The following is a 19,671-nucleotide window of genomic DNA, read 5'->3' as shown; positions in this document are numbered from 1 at the left end:
TTTCTGTGGGGGGGTGGGGTGAAGAGCAAAAACAATGTCTTTCTGTTATTTACAGAGAACATCCACTGCTGTCCGTCATGAAAGCATATCTGACTCCAGCATCCCTCACGATTCTGAGCTCTGTGTGTTCTTGCCCACTGTCCTGGAGGCAACTCTCTCCTCTAGTGACCATTCCCATTGTTTGATATCACAGGGCTGATCCAACTCTAGCTTACCCCGTGCTACAAGAGAAATCAAGTTTGCTCCCAGTAGATTTGATACTCAGTCCTGTTTGTTAAAAACACTGTGTAAAAAACAAGTGTAAAAGGAACAAGGCCTAGCAGTACTCTCTAAGCTGTAGGACACCACTGCTGCTTTGTATAGTTCCCATCATCCTCTTTGAATAATTTCTATACTCCCGTTCTCAGGTAAATAAATATCTTTCTCAAGTAATTATCAACACCATACTAATCTATATAAACACATAAACACAGTATAAAATATAGAATATAAAACAGAAATTGGTTTAAGAAAATCTGATTGGATAGAGCAGCATTTGAAGCCGTTGTAAAACAGTTGATATGAGCACGTGTGACCACCTTACAACAATGTATTCTGTATTAATTTGCCATGTGTGAAAACTGTTGTGCTGTGAATAGACTGTTATGGTCCTCACATGGACTACTAAGTATGCTGTTAAATTAAGTAAGGACCTGGTTTTGTTTAAATTGGGGCTCTGACATTGTTTAAATTGGGGCTCTGACAATTTTCTTAATAACTAGGCTAAAAAATAACAGACTAATAGGTAGCTAACAGGCTAAACCGCTCCTCCATTTGTATTAGGCTTTAGATTGAAGTATTCACTGAATGATTAAATTTTTGTTGGTTTTATTACTCACTTTTTTGCAGAATTTTGAAACTTCAGTTACCATTTGCATTGCGATAAAATTTAATGATGAGGGGACCAACAGAAATGATTCAAAATTACTTGGAAAAGAATCTTTTTGCATTAACTTCCATTCCACAAATTAACTTCTATTCTCCTGTAATGTTACCAATTTGGAGATACAAGGTTTTGTTCAAACAGTGACAAGATGTTACTGGAATGTCTTATGCGATTCCTGTGTTTAAGTGTTGTTTATAGATTTGCCTGAAAATTTGCATTGCAGTTGCAGTGGGAACCACCCAATAAGTCAAACACTTCTGCATTAAACACTGCCATATTATGATATTTTCATTGTTATAAAAAAAATGAAAACATTAATGAAATGACTGCAGTATACAGTAAAACAGAGAATTGTTTATTGTGATTATTATAAATAAAAGTTATTATTTAATATCGATTGAACATTGGTGCATATTGTTTTTTATCATATTAAATTCTATTGATGCATTATGAAAGCAGTAAGCCATTCAAGGCCATATGCTACAGTGATTTACCACGGTTGAAAGGTGCTGATAGGGATGAAACAAAGCGTGCCGCAAGGCCTTGGGTTCAGTGCTAATAAAATTAGTAATGTACAAATACAAAAGATTAATTCATGTTTGTATTACGATATAACTTCATTTTCAGTTGATCAATTGTAATTTTATCATCTGTACAACAAGTTGGCTGCAGTTGCATTTGTCCTCTGGTGACTGTTCTAGAATTGAAACTATAATTTTTAATCTCGTTCACAAAGAAAACATTGCCTGCTGTGCTCCCGCCAGAATTCAGGTTGTTCTTCTTGAAATGCGCCGGCTTACGGTGGGGTTGATTTCTATTCGGTTCTCTTGGGGCCCACCTCAAAGCACTTTTCTCTTGGTTAAAAGGCTTGAGGCAGTCAGTAACTTGAATCATCTTGCAGCAATCTAGAAGGCTGCCAAAATTGTAAGGGAATGCAATGCCTTGTGGATGAAGCACAAAGCTAGTAGATTTAGAGGGGGGCTGGGCTGCTGACTTTAACATGTATGCTTGTGCTGTTGTGCTGTAAGGCATTGTATTGCTTGCTTGACTTCTCCAGAGATATTCAAGGCATTTCACATATCTGAAATATTTATAAAGCGCTAGAAGTCATAGAATATCATTGGCAAAGTGGGCTTCACTGGTGGGAGTAAAAGGAGAAAACCATTGCCTAGTAACCACTGAAAATGTATAGAAGTGCTCCTGATTTGGTTGAAGGTCAAAATTTATCACAGCCCATCTGTGTCTTCTTTTAAAAATGACCCTGAATAACCCCATCAAGTCAACGAGTCAACAGCAGATAATATATATTTCCATATTGAGTTGTGTTCTATGAATTCTCTATGTGGTTTATATAAAATATGTTTGCCATTTGTCACCATAATATATATTCAAGTGAGCTGCAGTAGAGAGTCATCTACGTCTGTAATTGGGTTGGCAAATAGCTTGTCCTTCACAGCTGTGGAACTGAAATGGTGTGAAGACTTTTTCCGTAGATCCGGATGTTCTCTTCAAAGTGTTTGTCAAGTGGTTTGTCCCTGCCCTCTCTTCTGCTTTGTAGAGTTTTACGAGAGATTTCACCCTAAATCACTCTCCGGTGCCTTTCCCATTTCAACACCATCCCGTTCTCCACAGTGGACGAAATAACAACAGGGAATGTCATGAAGCAATTTGAATTTAAAGTGGATTTTCCTTTGACCAGCTTCCCTGGAGAATTGCAGCACAGCTGCACACTCGCAGTTCGCACATCTGACAATAGAATTCCATATATAATAGACAGCAGGCCTGTAGCTTCACTATTGTGCACCAAGCAGTTTACACTCTAAAAATGAGAGAATGTATTATTCTCATCCAACATTGCAGAAATGTGATTTCCTAATGGGGGCTCCTTTGCAATGGACATGAAAATTAGGCCTCTAACAGAGACTGGGGTGTGGTCCAATCACCCTCTATTCACTTTGCTTAATTTCAGGTTAAAATATGGTAATAGTCTGTTTAACATTTGACGAGTTTAATTTCAGTCAGATTGGGAGGTGGTAACGTGGGGGTGTTTCAGCAGCACCTAATGACATTTGTATATAATGAGGCCTCATATGGCGCTATGTTGAAGTCATTAAAGGCAGAAGAGGCCGTGGCAGTGTGACTCAGTCTTTGGTTAACTCATTCGAGGTGGTATTCAGATAACAGATAGAACTCATCTGGCACTTAACTGATCTGATCCATTCTAATTTTCTTTTAACTGCATTTGTAGAACATTCTGTTCGTTCTGTTGGAGCACTTAACGACTCATTATTATTAAAGTGATTTGTAAATGTAATTGATGCCATTGTCTCAGCTCCATTTAGAGAGGATTCATTTGAGTACAGTCTTTAATTTAAATGCCGACTGTTCAGGATTAACTAAGAACTGCACCTACTGAACAATGGAAATTAAGAAAAAATCGAATAAAATAAAAAAGGCTTTATTATGCTGTTTGTTTCTTTCCTTTTTTCTATTTTTCTCTCTGTTGTTTCTTTTAGACTCATTCAGTCTTTTCTTTTTTGCAAATTTATTCTTTAACTTTCTTTCTTTCTTTCTTTCTTTCTTTCTTTCTGCCTTTCTCTTTGAAGTTTCCTTCCTTCTTATTCTATATTTTCCTCAATCTTCTTTCTTTCTTCTTGAAACTTTCATTCCTTCTTATTCTATATTTTCCTCAATTTTTCTTTCTTTCTTCTTGAAACTTTCCTTCCTCCTTTTTCTATATTTTCCTTAATCTTTCTTTCTTTCTTTCTTTCTTTCTTTCTTTCTTTCTCTCTTTTTGGAGTCTTCCTTCTTTTTTATATTTTCCTCGTTCTTTCTTTCTTTCTTTCTTTCTTTCTTTCTTTCCTTGTTTCTTTCTTTCTTTCTTTGTCCTTGCTACCTCCATCTCTTCTTTCCATCCTTTTTCCTTCCTTCTCCCATCACTTCTTTCCTTTTTAGCCCTCCTTCCTTCTTTCCTTCCTTCCTTCCACTTCCTTTCCCTCAATTTTTCTTTCTTTTTTCTCTCTCTTTATTTATTTTTTCTTTATTTATTTCTTTCACTCATTAATTCTTTATTTGTTACTCTTTCCTTTCGTACTCTCTCCTTCACTCCCCTTTCTCGCTTCCTTATTTCCACTATGCTCATGATGACCATGTTGTTTGCTTTTAGTCTTTTCTGTTGTTTTTAGACAGTTCAGTGTTCTTTTATTGAGCAGTTCACTGAGCTCCAGGTGATCTTCTTTGTCTTGTTTGCAGAGGCAGAAATAGAGAGTTGAAAGCAGACAGAGATGAGTGTGTGTGGAAGGACAGATGGGAAACACATGTGGATGGACAGACCTGAGTGTCATGATGACTGTCCCATCCCACTTTCTCTCCCTCTCCCTCGCTTGACCACTCACACGCACACCTCACCCTTCACCTACATGGCTGGAGCAGCTGTCTGCAGTGTCTCTCTCAGTAGAGCTGGCCAGAAGCTGTAGAGATGGATGTATTCAGTCTCACCTCTGTAAGCCCTGTGCTCCTCCTCCCCCTCGCTGTTGGAATGCCAAACCCAGCCTCTGCTACTGTGTGTAAAGCTGTGAAGTGAGGCTGTTCCAATGGTGGATTCTTTATTCTCTTTGAATTCCAGCTCAAATAATGTACTTTTTCTGGTCAGGATTAACCAAACAGGGTGTAAGCTTTAGAGATATGCCAGCATTGTTCATTCAGACCCATACCGAACAATGTCTTTCAGCAATGTTGTCACGTTTCATCACGTCGTTGGAATGCTGAAAGGGTCCAGTAGCTGTAGAGTTATATGTAAAGTCTATGTCTGGAATATGAGAAGGAGTGAGTATTTGAATTATATTTATCGGTCGTGTTTTGGATGTAGACAATGTCTGGTTTAGGCACGGGATTAGAGCATAATATTTAGCTTTCCTATATCCTGCTGTAAATCCTCTAGCAGCATTGCTGAACCATGAACAATTGCATATTGGGCCTACCTTGGCTCTGTGCTGGTGTTCATTCCCATGCTTAAAGCTGTTAGCATTTATAAGGCAGTTAGATATGGTGAGCGTGGAGGTGAGGTATGTCATCTGGAATAATTTCACACTTAAACCTATTCCAGCCATGCTGGAGCGCCATGTGTGCCCACTAAATCAAGCCTTTGGCTGCCCACATTACAAATTGGTCATAAGTCCACTGTAATGGAGAGCATATGAGGCCTGTAGTCTCTTGGCTCTGACAGTGTGGTCAAGGGGCAAACCCTCTGTTTTTTACAAGGGGGCTTTCTGTGAGCCTGCCAACGTGGAGCAGGAGAAAGAGTCCGGAACAAATCGACACCAAAGTGGTTTGCACCAGGAGGACAGCTGAAAAGGTGCAGCCGACTTCAGAGACTGTGCTGTGAGATATTTGACAAAGAGGGAATTTCCATTTATGTCATATTTTTCCCAATTGTAGATGTGCTTGATCCTTAATAATAAAGGTTCCTTAGTGGTTATCAGCGTTGGTGTAGAATCTTTACATTATGTGGAGGTTCTTTAGTCTTCCTCACACTTTCATCTTATTTACAAAATTGGTTCTTTTCCGGCATTGCTTCAGAGAATCCTTTTGGCCTCTTTTTAAGAGGGTAATTTTGAAATCACTCAGAGTATTTTTGTATCAGTTATTAATACTAAGTATCTTCGTCACATAGGTGAAACTTCTGTGCAACTAGTTGCATGCTGTAAATTGGTTACAACATATTTTCCATGCAACTTGACGCGAAGCAGTTCAAAAACAACCAAAGTTGCATGCAACACATTGGTTTCCCCACTAATTAGCCAAATTAGCTCTTATTTTTGATACAATGTATTGTTCTTGCTATAAAGTCAGCCGCAAGGTGTAAATTGCATGTCTGCTCTTCCACAGTAACTTTCATCCTTTGAATCCCAAATGAATCTGAGCTCTGAGTCAAATTAGGGGGCATCAGGAGAGGAGAAAATATATCTACATGTATCATGATAACTGGCTAAAGAAGAATAAACAATGGCACAAGCAGCCATTTAAACAGCTGGTTAGTTAATGCAGGTGTTTACTGAAACATTAGCTTCCAGAAACACGTTTTTTGTCATGGTTTGGGAAACCGACAAAAAGGAAAAACGACCAGCCTTCTGTCAGTGAAGGGGGGTGGGGATGTGTTTCCTTTTCAATCACACAATAAACCAACTTCTGTTCTATTTTCTTGTCTATATTGAAATCAGTGGTTTGATAGTATGTTGTTTTTCATGATTGATTGATTGAAAGGTGAAGTTCAGACTTATGCAGCTGTTGTGGCTGAGTTTTGACTAAGTTGTGGGATGCTTCGTTATGCAACTCAGTTGCAATTTTGTTTCATGTAGGTTTTAAACAACTAAAGTTGCAAGCAAGTTTCATAATATAAAGCTAGCTTTAGATAAAAAAAAATGATGTCACAATGAACCTGATCATATGTCTTGTTTTTAAATGTTCCAGTTTTACTACTTTCTTTTCTAAAACACCACATAGGTCTAGTTTCTTTTTCTTATAGCTGTTTGGGCCATTGTTGTTTGATCCTTGTTTTCACAGCTCATGCTGGAACCATTCCCTGGCTGCTCTTTGGTCTTGATTTGACTTTGTTATTATTCCTGTCATCTTAAGCTACTTTGTAGCATTCCACAAACAGAGGCCCCCTATTCTGTTGACGGCTCTGACTAACGTTCTACAAGCTCGGACCAGCAGGACCAGTCTGTCAGACAGGTGCAAGGGCCCCTGCAGCCTCTTTTAACCAGTCACCTGCGTCCAGCCTTTGCGCTTTGATGACTGTTGACAGTTGCTTTCTACCTCTTCTGCTTCCTGCAGAGCGCTCTGGAGTCCCGGCTCAGCCAGCTGTTCAAACACCTGCACGGAATAAGGCAGACCCTCGGCCTCATCGTTGCCCCTTACCAAGATTCCCGCAATCCCAGGATACCATCCGAACAAGTCCTGGCACCCCCAGCTCCTGCGGCCGTCTACTCACGGCTGCTGAATCAGGCCAGCCTCTGCTGCACAGACCTGGACCACTGTTGCCTTGACCTCCTGACCCTGTCCCTCATCGTACCTTCTGCACCCTGGGTAAGCAGATCGCCTCCCTCCGGCCCTCCCTGTCCCATTTAACTGGGAGAACATCCATCAATGACGCTTCCATTGTTAGCTCAAAGCTTTAGGATGTTTCAGGTGTTAGTGGTGACACAGAGGTTGTCCATGTTTTGGAAACTGATACATTTGTACTTGACAATTAGCCTGCATGAGGGCTTCTCAAGCCAGGCAGCGGAATGTGCACGGCGGAAGAACAGAAAGAAGAATGCAAAACAGTGAAATGTAGCAGCTAATGTTGAAGCGAGTTACCTAAGCATGTAATTAAGCCTGGTCATTTACAACTAAGGAGGTATAATTATAGTCAGTTAGCCACAAGTGCATGGTTTTTGATAATTAGGCCTGTGCAATTAGTGTTATTAAAGGACTCTGTTCACTAACACAGCCTTTATAATTACACTACTATAGGTCAGTATGATGATATTTATAGTTATTGTGATAAAGTTTTGTCAGATTACATCACAACATGCCTCTCTGAGTGTATTGTGGATACTTACTTAAAGAACACAGACCAACTGCCTGTTTCGTTACAAAGAGAGTATAATTAGCCCTGTTTAATTGAATTAAGTGCCGTCAGTGTGTGAAGTGTAATTGAATTGAATAGTGTTTGATGGATTTTTTAAAAATGTGGCACTGCTGGTGTTTTTCTGTTAACACTTTAACAATGTGTGAACATGATAAATTATTAACAGCACTAATTTTTAATGAATTTTCCCATTTTCATCCTTCCAACCATCTGTTGTTCGGTCTGATGCATGCTGTTGCTATGACTCCATGACTATAGTCTTCTCCTTCAAATATTGCTTTAAATGGCAAGAAGGTCCACTGAACTTTTAATAAAAATCAAAATGATTTTCCTCTGAGTAAAACCAAAACATTTTATTAACTTTACTAATTAAAACTGCAGTTTTCTTAATAAAACCAACATTATTTCCATCTACTCAAGGGTGAAATTGTTTATCACTGAAGGACATTGAGTCTTGAGACCCTGGTGTTAGTAATACCAGTACTATTACAAAGGATTGAACTTTAAGATGCCTTTGGCAGACTACACTCCTGAAAAAGATGTCAGAAACTCTATGACCCCCTTCTTTCAATTGGTATGTGATTGGTTCCTAAGAGTGTTCTATTTAGCACCAGAAAGGGCTCTTCTATTGTTACAAGCTTGACATCGTAACAACAGAAGGAACCTTTTTGGTGCTAAATAGATCCCTTTTCAAAAAGGTTCTTGTATACGCTAGACAGTGCTCACTGGAGAACTATCAATAAATCAATAAACAGCAAATTAACAAAAGTGACAGCAAAGTGGAAAACTACAGTTCCCCTTTGAACAAACATAACCTAGTGGTGTCAGATTGAGTGGCTCTAATCATGGAGGTGTTGAGACCATTGACTGTATGTGTGGTGTAATTTAATAATACACTCATAGGTTGTAACGTGCAGCAAGTGTTGCTCTCTTTAGACATTAGTCATTGAAAGTTATGGAAACCCTGTGATCACCTAATGAAAATAATGTTATTGAATTATTGAGAGTAACAAATACATTCTGGAGAAGCTTATTTTGTGCACTCGTATAGATATAACAAAACGTATTGCTTTTAAAATGGAAAAATCTTTCTGTATGGTCAAATTTGAGCACATAAGACAAATGTAATTGATTGCAATTAGCTACACAAAATAATGTGATGAATTGCAATTACTTGGTTTAATCATTTTGACAGCCCTAATTGTTATGTATATTGAGTGTATATTGATTGGAAATATCATGAAAAGTATTGTAATTATCATATTTTCCTGTATCACCCACCCTAATTTAATGTCAGGTAACCTGTCTGTTTTTTTCATGCCCCTGCTCATGTATTGTTCTTATAGTAGAACACTGGACGTGATTTACTATGGGACTAAGAATTTCCTATATCAAATAATGTCCTTTATCCTATTACAGCGTGGTGAGAACTGTTTCCTGTCAAACACATCACCCCCATCTCACCTCTGACTAGCAGCCAGTTCACCTCATCCTCCATCCTAATCTCTATGAGTCACACTGGGGCACTGAGCCCTCAGCATGTGTCTGGCCCTGGACATATTGACTACTCTTGGATGATGTGGGGAGAAATGGAAAGCATTTGGGCCATTGCTCAGCTTTTGACTCCCCTTGGACTAGATCATCTGTGGCCCTAAGTATGAAACAGCCAGACCCACATTAACCCTTTTTCTCCTCCCATCTCCAGATCCCCCCCTCAGACCCAGGGGCTTTAGGGTCGTGCATTATTCATCCCTCATTGAAATGATATGCTATCCACTTGTGACAGAGCATAATGAAATCTGACACTATTTAGAATTCCAACTTGGCTCAGCAATAACCCAAAGGAGAGATAACTTGAGAAAATGTTACACCTCTCTTCAGTCCCCTATGACAAGATGCATTGCCGTTCAGAGATTGCTATGTAGTCAAATTCTTAATTCTTTGCAGTTATGCTGAGTGAATATGTCTGTATTTAGACTCATACTGATAGGTTTAAATCAAAATCAGATTACATTTTAATTAGAAATTAATAAGTATTAATCTAATTTAAATTGAACAGGAATTAAATTAGTTAATTGTAAACTACATATATCAAATCATTGTGATTCAGTGAATTAAATTATCACCCCCCCCCCAAAATAATTGAAAAGAGGCTAAAATAAGGAAGAATACAGAAAGAGCAAAATAAGAAACAATAAAACAAATACAAAATCATAAAACAAAGGACGTGAATGAAAAAGGGAGCTATATATCATTATAAATCTTATTTCACATGAGTTGTGAGAACAATACCCAGTAAATGGCTGTTTAGCCCGGAGATTCTTGCTCCAGGAGCATGAGAATAAAAGGACCCATCTGTTAACAGGAGCTCCTCAGTCCTGTATGCAGCGAAGCCAATGAGGGTGAGACAAGGTCTCCTCACACAGGGCACAAATTTCTGCCTCAGCGGTGATGCACATACCGAGAACTTCAAGAGTGGAGGACATCCAGTCAAGGAGATCACCCAATGATGTGCCACCACCATGTGGACAAGATCGATGTCCCCAGTTTGTACAGTGGCCCTTCGAGAAGGCGCAGACAAAGTGCCCCATCTGCTGTGTATTAGGACGGGGCTACATGATTTATTTTAATATTTAGAGGTGTATACACAAATTGTTATAAGCCGTTTGGAAAGTGTGCTCTCCTGGCGCTTTAGGCAATCAGTGCTAAGTGACTGTATGTAATGATGGATCCTGTGGAGCTGACACAAAGCCATGTGCCCTGTAAGTACGTAATCGTAGTCGTGCAGGTTTATGTGGAAATGTATGGGGGTTTAGATGGCACTGCAGGATGCCTGATATGCATAATTACATGTGCTGGATTTCAATTATGGGATTTTAGCCATCAAGCGAGAACAAATGTGCAGCTAAGAGTTAGCAAGCAGCAGGGTCTGAAATAGAAGATAAATGGCTTTTTTCGGTGGAGTGATTGAATAGAGCTGCCCATTTCCATAGCGGGTTCCTGGGGGATCAAAAAGGGAGCCCCTGGTGTCTCAGATGGCGCAGCGTGGAGGGAGTACTCTTTGTTGTGGACTCCCTTGTGCTCTCAGCAGGGAGAGGATGGGCTTAGAAACCAGGAGTGGCTGAAGTACCTGCCATTAAAACAGATCCAAAGGCAGAACAGCTGGGGCCCACCAGCGGTGGGGTTTTTCCTCACCCTGAGTAGCATCCTGATTGATCTGTGGATCTGCTATTAACATTTAGTTACAGCCCAGAGCTTTACACCAGAGGCAAACACTGTATTATGGAGGTGTGCTCACTATTGCATATCATTATTTTAGACGTTATTTTACTCTGTAATTACCACATAATCTCCTCTCCCTGGGTTTTAGTTTTCAACGCAAACTACATTTGTTTACCCTCAAAGCATACTTCATGCATAATATTGGTTAATATTTTACTGATGATTGACAGTTTACATGGTTGGTCATTTTCTTTAAAGGTAAATACTACTGCTATTGCTGTGGTATCATTGAAAACTGAAGGAACACTGTGTTGATATAAGGGGCTAGGCTTATCTCAAATGTCAAGACACATTGGTTAGAGGTTAACATCTGGTTTTTGCAACAAAGCTCTGTGTGGGTGTTCTAAAGAAGCTATGTGATAAGGACTGTGTGGTTGCTTTTGTTCACATGTTGGAAGTGCGGAAGTTGCGATAATCATTCTGTGATATTTCTGTCCAGTAACTGATGTGACCAGTGATGATTTTGTGGGCCAGTGCGAGCATCCCATATTTACACGGAATATTCTGTTTTCGGTAACACTTCACTTGAACCCTGCTATGTAACATTGACATAACCATGTCATAAACAAGTTATGGCAGATATCATATATTGTCACAAGTGTCATGACAGATTTTGTTCATAACAGCATCATGTTTTCATTACTGGTATATGTTGAAGGGATATGGATTATCTGCTGTAATCAAATTTGTCTTAAGAGTATATTTTCTCACACCTAGAACTATAGTTCTTTGGCATTTATCCAATCTATCCTACCAGACATGGTGACGAACTGTGGTACAGGAGTTGGAACTGGGTTACCATCATGGTAAAACTGGGTGACAGGTGACCATTTGGGAACCTTCAAAGCCTTGAGTCTGACTGAGAGTGACTCATGAGGGACACTAACTTCGTTGACTGAATCTCAATAATGACTCTGTGTTCAGTTTTGTGTCTGAACCAGTTCATGTCTGCATTATAATATGTTTTGATTTGTAATGATTAGTCAGCAATTGAATATGTAGATTTTCTAATTTACATATGATTGGCATAAAGCTATAACTTTGACCAAGTCTGTGTTAGATGAGGAAGATACCTGTGGGTCCTCTCACCTTGACTTTTAGAGTTGTAGCCTGCTGATTTCTTTCTTCAAGCTTTTGCCTTAATTAGGCCTTTATTTGTGAGGTTATGTGTGTTGTGCGAACGAGGTTATGTGTGTTGTGCGAACGTGTTATTCATATCTGTTTTTATCCATTCTTTTACTCATATTTCTTTTCTATTTTCGTGTACTCCTGAAATCTTTTTTTCTTTTGAAATTCATTGTGTTTTGTCTGTTTAGTTTTTGGAGTATGTTGCTTCACAGAAGCTGGGTGTTTTCATGCATTTCAAAATTTTTATCTTGGGCATGCTGTGATAAATTACCCAAAATTGTCATGACAAATGTCATAGTGTTCAATGTCATGACAGCTTGTCTCACGTCACATACTACAGGGTACTATTCATAGGACTACATGATGCCTCATAAGCTTGTCATGAGAACTGACTGCCATATATAAACATTTATTCCAGTGTCAACTTAACATCAGAGTTGGCGAATTCAACCTTTATGACAAATTACTCCTATTGGAATAACTAAGTGTTTATGTAGGTCTGTGTCAGCTGTCATGAAGGGCTTATGTAGGTGTCATGCAGCCTTTTGAACACTGTCCTGCAGTAAAGTGTTACTGTTTTTACTGTACTCTAGTTAGTTGTACTCTAGTTAGCCGTCACAACATAATCACAAACATGACATCATCTGTAATTGCATTTACCAGTAATGCTAACACTGTTATATCAAAACAAAATCTTTTTTGACAACCCATTATAGCAGAATGACATCTGCTATGACATCTTTATGGCACAGTTATGTCAATGTTGTGCAGCAGAGTTCAAGTGAAGTGTTGCTCTGTTTTCTGTAGAACTAATGGAAAAACACAGTTAGCTGTCAATTGATTTAGCCTCTTTTTTTTTATAATGTTCATTATGTGTTGAGTACAAAAAGGTGGATATTTCTGTAAATCTTCAACCAATACTGATGCTTTAACACTTTAGTGCTTTAGCCTTGAGTAGGCAATGGTTAATAGGTTTATTTCTGCCTTCATTTGAACATGAATACATGTGCGCTTAAGACACTAGCATAAGCCGCTTTATCCTCACACCTTTTCAGAGAATTTCTTTGTGACCTCAACCCTGTATAAGACCTGAAATTACACCACCTAAATCTGTGGAACCACGTTTGATCTTCAGTGCTTTCACTAACATGGCTCTCTAACCCTCCATTTTAATTTGAAGGACCCTGTAAGTGTAGCTTTGATGTTTTATTCACATGCCATGCTCTTTAAACCTCATTAATATTTGAAGAGAAGCCATACAGGAAAGAAATAGCTGTGAGAAAAGGACATTTTTGAGCAAAGGTGCAGTTCTTTGAAAAGAATTGTAAAATAATATTATCATTTTAATTCTTTAAGATGTACTATTTTTTTTTGCTTCTGTTGCCAGAATAAAGATGAATGGCTGAATGTAATACAAAACACTTTTTGGATTATGGGCCTAAAAGTCCATACTGCGCATTCAGAAGTTCTGGCTGAAATCTCGTAGAGTGTCTTTACATCACTTTTGCTGTGCTAATTTTGTTATTTGTTTAGTCAGTAACAACTTCAGTGGTACTTCAGTGGAGAATTGTGTTCAAATAAGCATTTAAAGGCACGCTTGTTTGAATATTCACAGCATGCACAAAATTGTTTTTTACTTGCAAGAGGTTTAGCTCTGTGCTCGTTGTGTTTTTTGTAATATTCCGATGATTTGCCTGCGGGGGTTTTGAGGTGCATTAGCTGATGTTAAGCTAGCCTGAAGCTTAAACACCTGCTCCCTCTGCATGTCATCTAAATGAGCTATCTCCCTTTCTGGGGAAGCTGCGGGAAGCCTCAACGAGAATCAGGGTAAACGAATGATGTGTGTCATTGCCATTTTTCATACACACTACCATGAACACTACTGCATTGGTCTGTCTTTATTGTTCAGATAGTTACCGCTGAGCTGCGACAAAAAGAAAAGGGTGTGAAAAAGGAAGACGAGAGGGGGAGGAAAAGACAGAAAAGGAAACGAATTGTGATTGAGTCCCAGCAGGTGTCCTTCAGGTTCATACTGAGGCTGTAGGTGAAAAAAAGAGGTTAGATATACTTTCTGACAGAGGAGTTCCACATCCACTCATCATCTTCCCAACGAAGCGGCGCGCTGCGCATTGCATCATAAGCCTCATGTCTGTCGTCTTCTACAAGGGCAAAAAGGGAATGATAAGAGGCTTTGGTACTATTTAAGGTTCAGCTGTGTTGTATATTTCATTAGAAACAGATGTGGATAGTAACTAGTTCTGTTTACTCAGTTACATGCAACGTTTTGAGGGATTTATACTTTTCGGAGTACTTTCAAGTGCTTTAAAAAAAAGTGTATGCTGTTTCTTCTACTGAGGTACATTTATAAGGAAAGGAATCTACTTTTTAGTGAGGTTCATTTTATTTTTATACTTAATTTAATTCTGTTGTGCTGGCTCAGCACATTGGCTGCTTTGCTTTTGTTCTCATCTCTCACTTGAGAGCTTTAGCATTTTTGTTTTAGACCACAAGACGCCAAAAAGCAAAGCTTAGATATATGGTTCTAGGACAAACCTGTAATTGATACTTAACCCTTAAACTTTACAAAAGTGGCTCTTCAGGGAAAGACCGATTCCTCTTGGTATTTTTCGATTTCAAAAAATGTTGACCAAAAAAAACCCTGAATGATTAAATAAAGCTTCAACAAACTGTCAGAATCTAGAACTATGACTAAAAGTTATTTTAATGGTAATGGAAATGAGAAACAGTGGTTAAACATGCTACTCTTTTCCTTTGCTGTCCTGCGTCAGTCAATGCAGGCACATTCAAACAGTTTGAGCAGCAGCTGATCAACAGTAAAAATGTTAGCCACATGGAACTATATCATGTCAAATGGTTTCTACGAGGGTGATTAGACAAGACATTTATAATCTGTGTTAAAGCTGATGGAAGCAGTACAGCATCCAAGAACTTCTCCACTATATATATCAAACCATTAACAACGTCCTGCTTGATACACAGAATATTACAAAACAGAAGCAGTCCGTGTGAGCACCCCAACGTCATCTGTAGCCTGTAGAATTCAAAAATGTCAGTGCCAAAGTGTAAATATAACTAAAAAAAAAATGGAATTAGTTATTTGTTGTATTTCATGGAACATACTGTAGCCCACATACTGTAATCATTGTAATATGTTTATTTTATGTAAATATGTGCATTTTTAATTTATTGTCTGGTTTCCGGTTTTCAGCTCATTGTGTCTTGATTTTTGGCTTTGGTTTTAACCGTTTGGCCATTCTTACTTCAGTGTGTTACTACTTCTATGGCATTTTTTTATGACTTTTATGTACTCTATCCTCTGCTGGTTAGACGCCCCAAAGTTTTACAGTAAAGAAGCTGTCATTACTGCACTGGTAAAGGCAAAGGCTGCGATTATGCTTCTTTTTGTCTCACTAAAACGGAATCCGCTGGCGTTGAGCTGAACAAAGGGCGGATTGGTTTTGGATTGTAATCCTGCAGCAGCTGTATCCTCCTGCTGCCATCTTTGCTCAGTGGGCCAAAAAAACCCCAAACTCACATGAGAAGATCATTATAAATCCCAAACCGCTTGAGCTTCTTTAACCATAAATATCCCCAACCTCCCTCTGCCTTTTTTTCCCTTCCACCTTCCTGAAAACCCCTTGTTTTAATGAACTGGATTTTCTCCAAGTGGAGGGTTATGCTCTGGAGCAGACACCTTATCTGTCAGAGGAGATCAAAGTAGCTCCTAGGATCAGAACTAAGCGAGCCCGACTGGTGCACCCAGCATTTAATTAGGCCCTAATTGGCGCACAGCTAAACAGACCCAATGAGCAGGTGTAAACAAGCCGGGATGCAATCCATGCGCCAGCAGGGATACCTCTAGGGAAAAAAAGCAAGCTGTGGGTAGTAATGCATGGACCGAATACTGCCTTGTATTAGTGCAGGATGATGAAATTATGATAATGAATGCATTAGCAGCGAAACTTGAGGAAAGAATTTTTGAATAGCTGTTGCAAGAGCTTCTCCAGGTAGAGATCGTGAGATGAAAGGCTGAATGATTTTGCAAGGCCAAGTAGACGTAAATGTTAGGATACCTGAGAGCATTCCCCTTTCTGTTTTATCTGTGATTTCTTGCATATTCTTTCTGGGTTTTAGTGGCAGACGTCATCATTTCAGTGACGTTTCAGAGAATTCAACAGTGACTCCTCCGCCATTAGAAGCACTGTGGGTTTCTTGGCTAGATCTACATGACAGCTTTCTCTATGTAGGCCTCTGCGTTGGGGTTGTCTGCAGTTTATCCCTCGCTATTCTGTTTATTTAAAATTCTAGACAGGGTGAATTATTGAATCCAGAGAGAACATATGGTGCTTAAATCCATTATTGATGGTAGTCAGAATTTCTTTTTATACATGTGCCTGGTGCCGTTTGCTTTTTTAAAAAATCCAAATACACTTTTGAAGTGTGAAGTTGTGAACTAATCTCAGAAGCCGGAATGCGTTCTGCTCTCCCAGGATGCTTTTGAGAGAGTTATTGAAGCCTTGCCAGACCCTGCCTAAACACAAAGACACAAAAAATGACTCGGCCTAATCCAAATAACAATTTCCTTTGTCCACTTTTGCTGAGCAATGCGCTGCCTTGGCCGGCGCAAAGACGATATTTCCATTGGAAACCATAATAAAGAAGTGAAGCTTCAAAGCAGCCCCAGCCCACTTACAGCCAGCAAGGTTGGTCCCCGTTAAGCCTTGTCATGACAATGGATGATGTTTATTCCTAGCTGCTAAATAGCTTGGGGCCTTGTAGTACACTGCTCACTGTAAACAGTGAAGGAGCAGGCTTTTAACCCTCACCTCTGCTAGATTATTTCTGAGCAATGATCAAACTGCTTGAACACCTCAGTGACGGACCCCCACTCGCCTAAGCCTCATTGAGGCTGATTTACAGTGAGAGCACGGACCTTTCACTGTGAAAAACAGCAGCTCTACTTAATCTTAGGCTCTCCCTTTACAAAGGTGTATCCAATCCATCAAAGAGCTGTTTAAATATTAATATTAAGTTAGTAATAGTATGGGGGGAATGATCTGGAATAGGTTTGTGCAGTTCTGAATGCACCTCATGTAGTTACACTACTGCTTGTTGATGGCGCTACACTCAAGAAACAATCACCAAACTCTCTTTTAGTGTGCTGCATGATTAGGAAGGATAAGGAGGTCCTCTTGATTATGTTAGACATCAGTTCAACCAATTTTTCAAAATTTCTGCAAAATTCACCTATTAACATGTAAACAAACTAAATCGTAGTCATTTAATGTGAAATGCTCTGCAGAATTGTTTACAGCTGTGGCGATGGGAACCAGACATCCTAAGCTTTTAAGGCCTCTAAAAGCTTAGAAGCGTGCTGCCTGATGCCTGAGACATTGTTTTATGATAGCTTTGAGCTAAGGTTTTAGCCTTTTTAACAAAATCCATGGCAAAGTGGTAAATGCCAGGATTTAAAAGCAAAATAGTCTCTAAGGAAGATGTATTGTTTAAGATTTAATACTGTTTTATGATTACCCCTACTATATTACTTGTAAAACTCTGGTCAGTGGTCATGTTGGATAAATAACATGGCTATATTTACGAGTTCCTGGTTCCCATCACCTCCACTGTAAAGAAAACTTTGCTCGTAAGTTTCTCTACAATTTCACATCAAACCTCTTTAAATGACTTTTTTTTTACAACTCATTCATTGAATTATGTGGGAGTTTTGAAAATTTGGTGGAAATTAATATTCAGTGCTTTAATAATATTTTGACGAGTAATCAGTTTCAAAAATAGGCCAAATATTAAGAACAAAACTAACTGAACAACAACAAACTAAGCATAACCTTTCAAAAATCTATAGAACAAACTAGAAGGCTGAAAAAAAAATTAATCTGGTATTTTTAAATCGAGGAATCGAGTAATTGTGACAGCCCTAGTTTATGATCCAGTAAATCAATGGGAGACAGCACGTTTATGAATCCCATCCAAGCGTTAAGTGCCATAATAAGCACCAAAAGCTTCTGTTGGCTTCCTGTTTTGATGGATTCATTTGTGCCGTACACTAGCGAGCCTGTCTCCACTGAATGGCCACAGTGGTGTGCATCAGCGAGGCATGATGAGCCCACTCACAGCACACCTCTCTTCGTCATTGAATAATTCATCATAGTAAATGTGTCAGATGAAGACCTGAACCGGCCCACTGTCTCGTTTTTCTGAAGAGTAAGCAGATTCACTTGACTTGCCCGAAGATATAGTGTTTCCTGACGCTTGTGTTTTTTAATGCATTGCTGAGAATGTGGATTGTGCTTTAGTCTTGTTCTGTTTTGTTCTTAGCAAACTAGTCACAGCTTTGTGATGGGGGGGAAAAAAACTTTTACACACTAATGAACTTTTAGGTGCTATATCGCGACATTGTTATCTCAGCTTGATTGTTACTCTTTAGAAAACATATAAATGCTTCATAAAATCTCAAAGTATACCACATTTCAATTTGAATAGGTATAGTTCAGTTTAATTAATCTGTCTATGTTGTTCCCACAAATGCTTCCCACAAATGCACTACCTGACATTCCACATATTATACAGCAGTCAGTTCTGACCACATAGTCTGCTTGGTTTAAGTAGTTATTCTGTACAATTTCACAATAACTGTATCATTCCACTGAGCACTGATTGGTAATTAAGGACTCATTTTATGTTGTAGCCAACCATTAAATTTCTACTTTAGTACATAAAAAACAGATGATAAATACATTAGATAACTTCTGTAAGAGAACATTTGAACTGTGGCAAGCATGGTCAGGTTCTGATGGACTATGACAGCAGGCCTAGATCTCATTCCAAACCTGTTGTTACCCCTAAGCAAGCTTTTTGGTCAAATAAGTAAACAAACTGGAATTGACCAGAAACAAACAGAATATAATTCAGCAAACAAGATGGGCTGTGAAATGTTCTACAGGCTGGCTTGAACAAAACGCTATTCAGGTTAATCTGGCGAGCTAAAAAGCTGAGCTCAACCTGATATTGTGACAGTTTTATGGCTCTCTGTAACAAAAACTACTGCTTTTTTGGCAGAAGGAATTGCCAGTATTAAAATTCTTTTTTCATTTTTGCAGAACTGTTGTACAAAGGCAGTAGAACACTCTAGATTGCATGTTATCACGAATATCATCAATGCTGTAATGATCTGCAGTACTCAAATTTGGCTGGAGCCTGTCACAGCCATAATGTTATTTATAATAACTCATTTTTTCTGTTTCACATTGCTTGAAGAGCTACATAACATTGAGTTTTCAGTTAAAATGTCTTGCTATAAAGTCACATTATGTTGTAGCTAATCAAATCTAGGCAGATTGGTGATTGATCAGAATTTGCCTCTATGCTAATGTTAGCTCGATTACACAGCAGAAAAACTGCACTGGTCTATCCTTACAATGTGATCTTTTGCTCGCATAGAAAGTATTATTCCCTTGAAATGAGTAACACACTCTAAACGTAGGAATTTTGACAACAAAAAAAATACTTGTGCACTACAGTTACTCGTTAGGTTAAATGAAATTTGACAGTCACCACAGAAAAGAGCATTTGTGGGCAAAGCGTTGATAGGTCAATTCAGACGATTCAGAATTATTTCTTATAATACACTGAAATAAGCACAGTTGACTGAACTTTTCACAGT

General features: G+C 38.8%; 1 pseudogene; it reads left to right on the top strand.

Moving 5' to 3' along the window:
- LOC118827671 overlaps nt 1-19,671 on the top strand; it is an 88,438-nt pseudogene that overhangs the window by 41,928 nt on the left and 26,839 nt on the right.

This window comes from Colossoma macropomum, unplaced genomic scaffold (assembly GCF_904425465.1).
Source record: "Colossoma macropomum unplaced genomic scaffold, Colossoma_macropomum, whole genome shotgun sequence".
In the NCBI taxonomy this organism is placed as follows: domain Eukaryota; kingdom Metazoa; phylum Chordata; class Actinopteri; order Characiformes; family Serrasalmidae; genus Colossoma; species Colossoma macropomum.
This window is presented reverse-complemented; position numbering and strand designations above follow the sequence as displayed.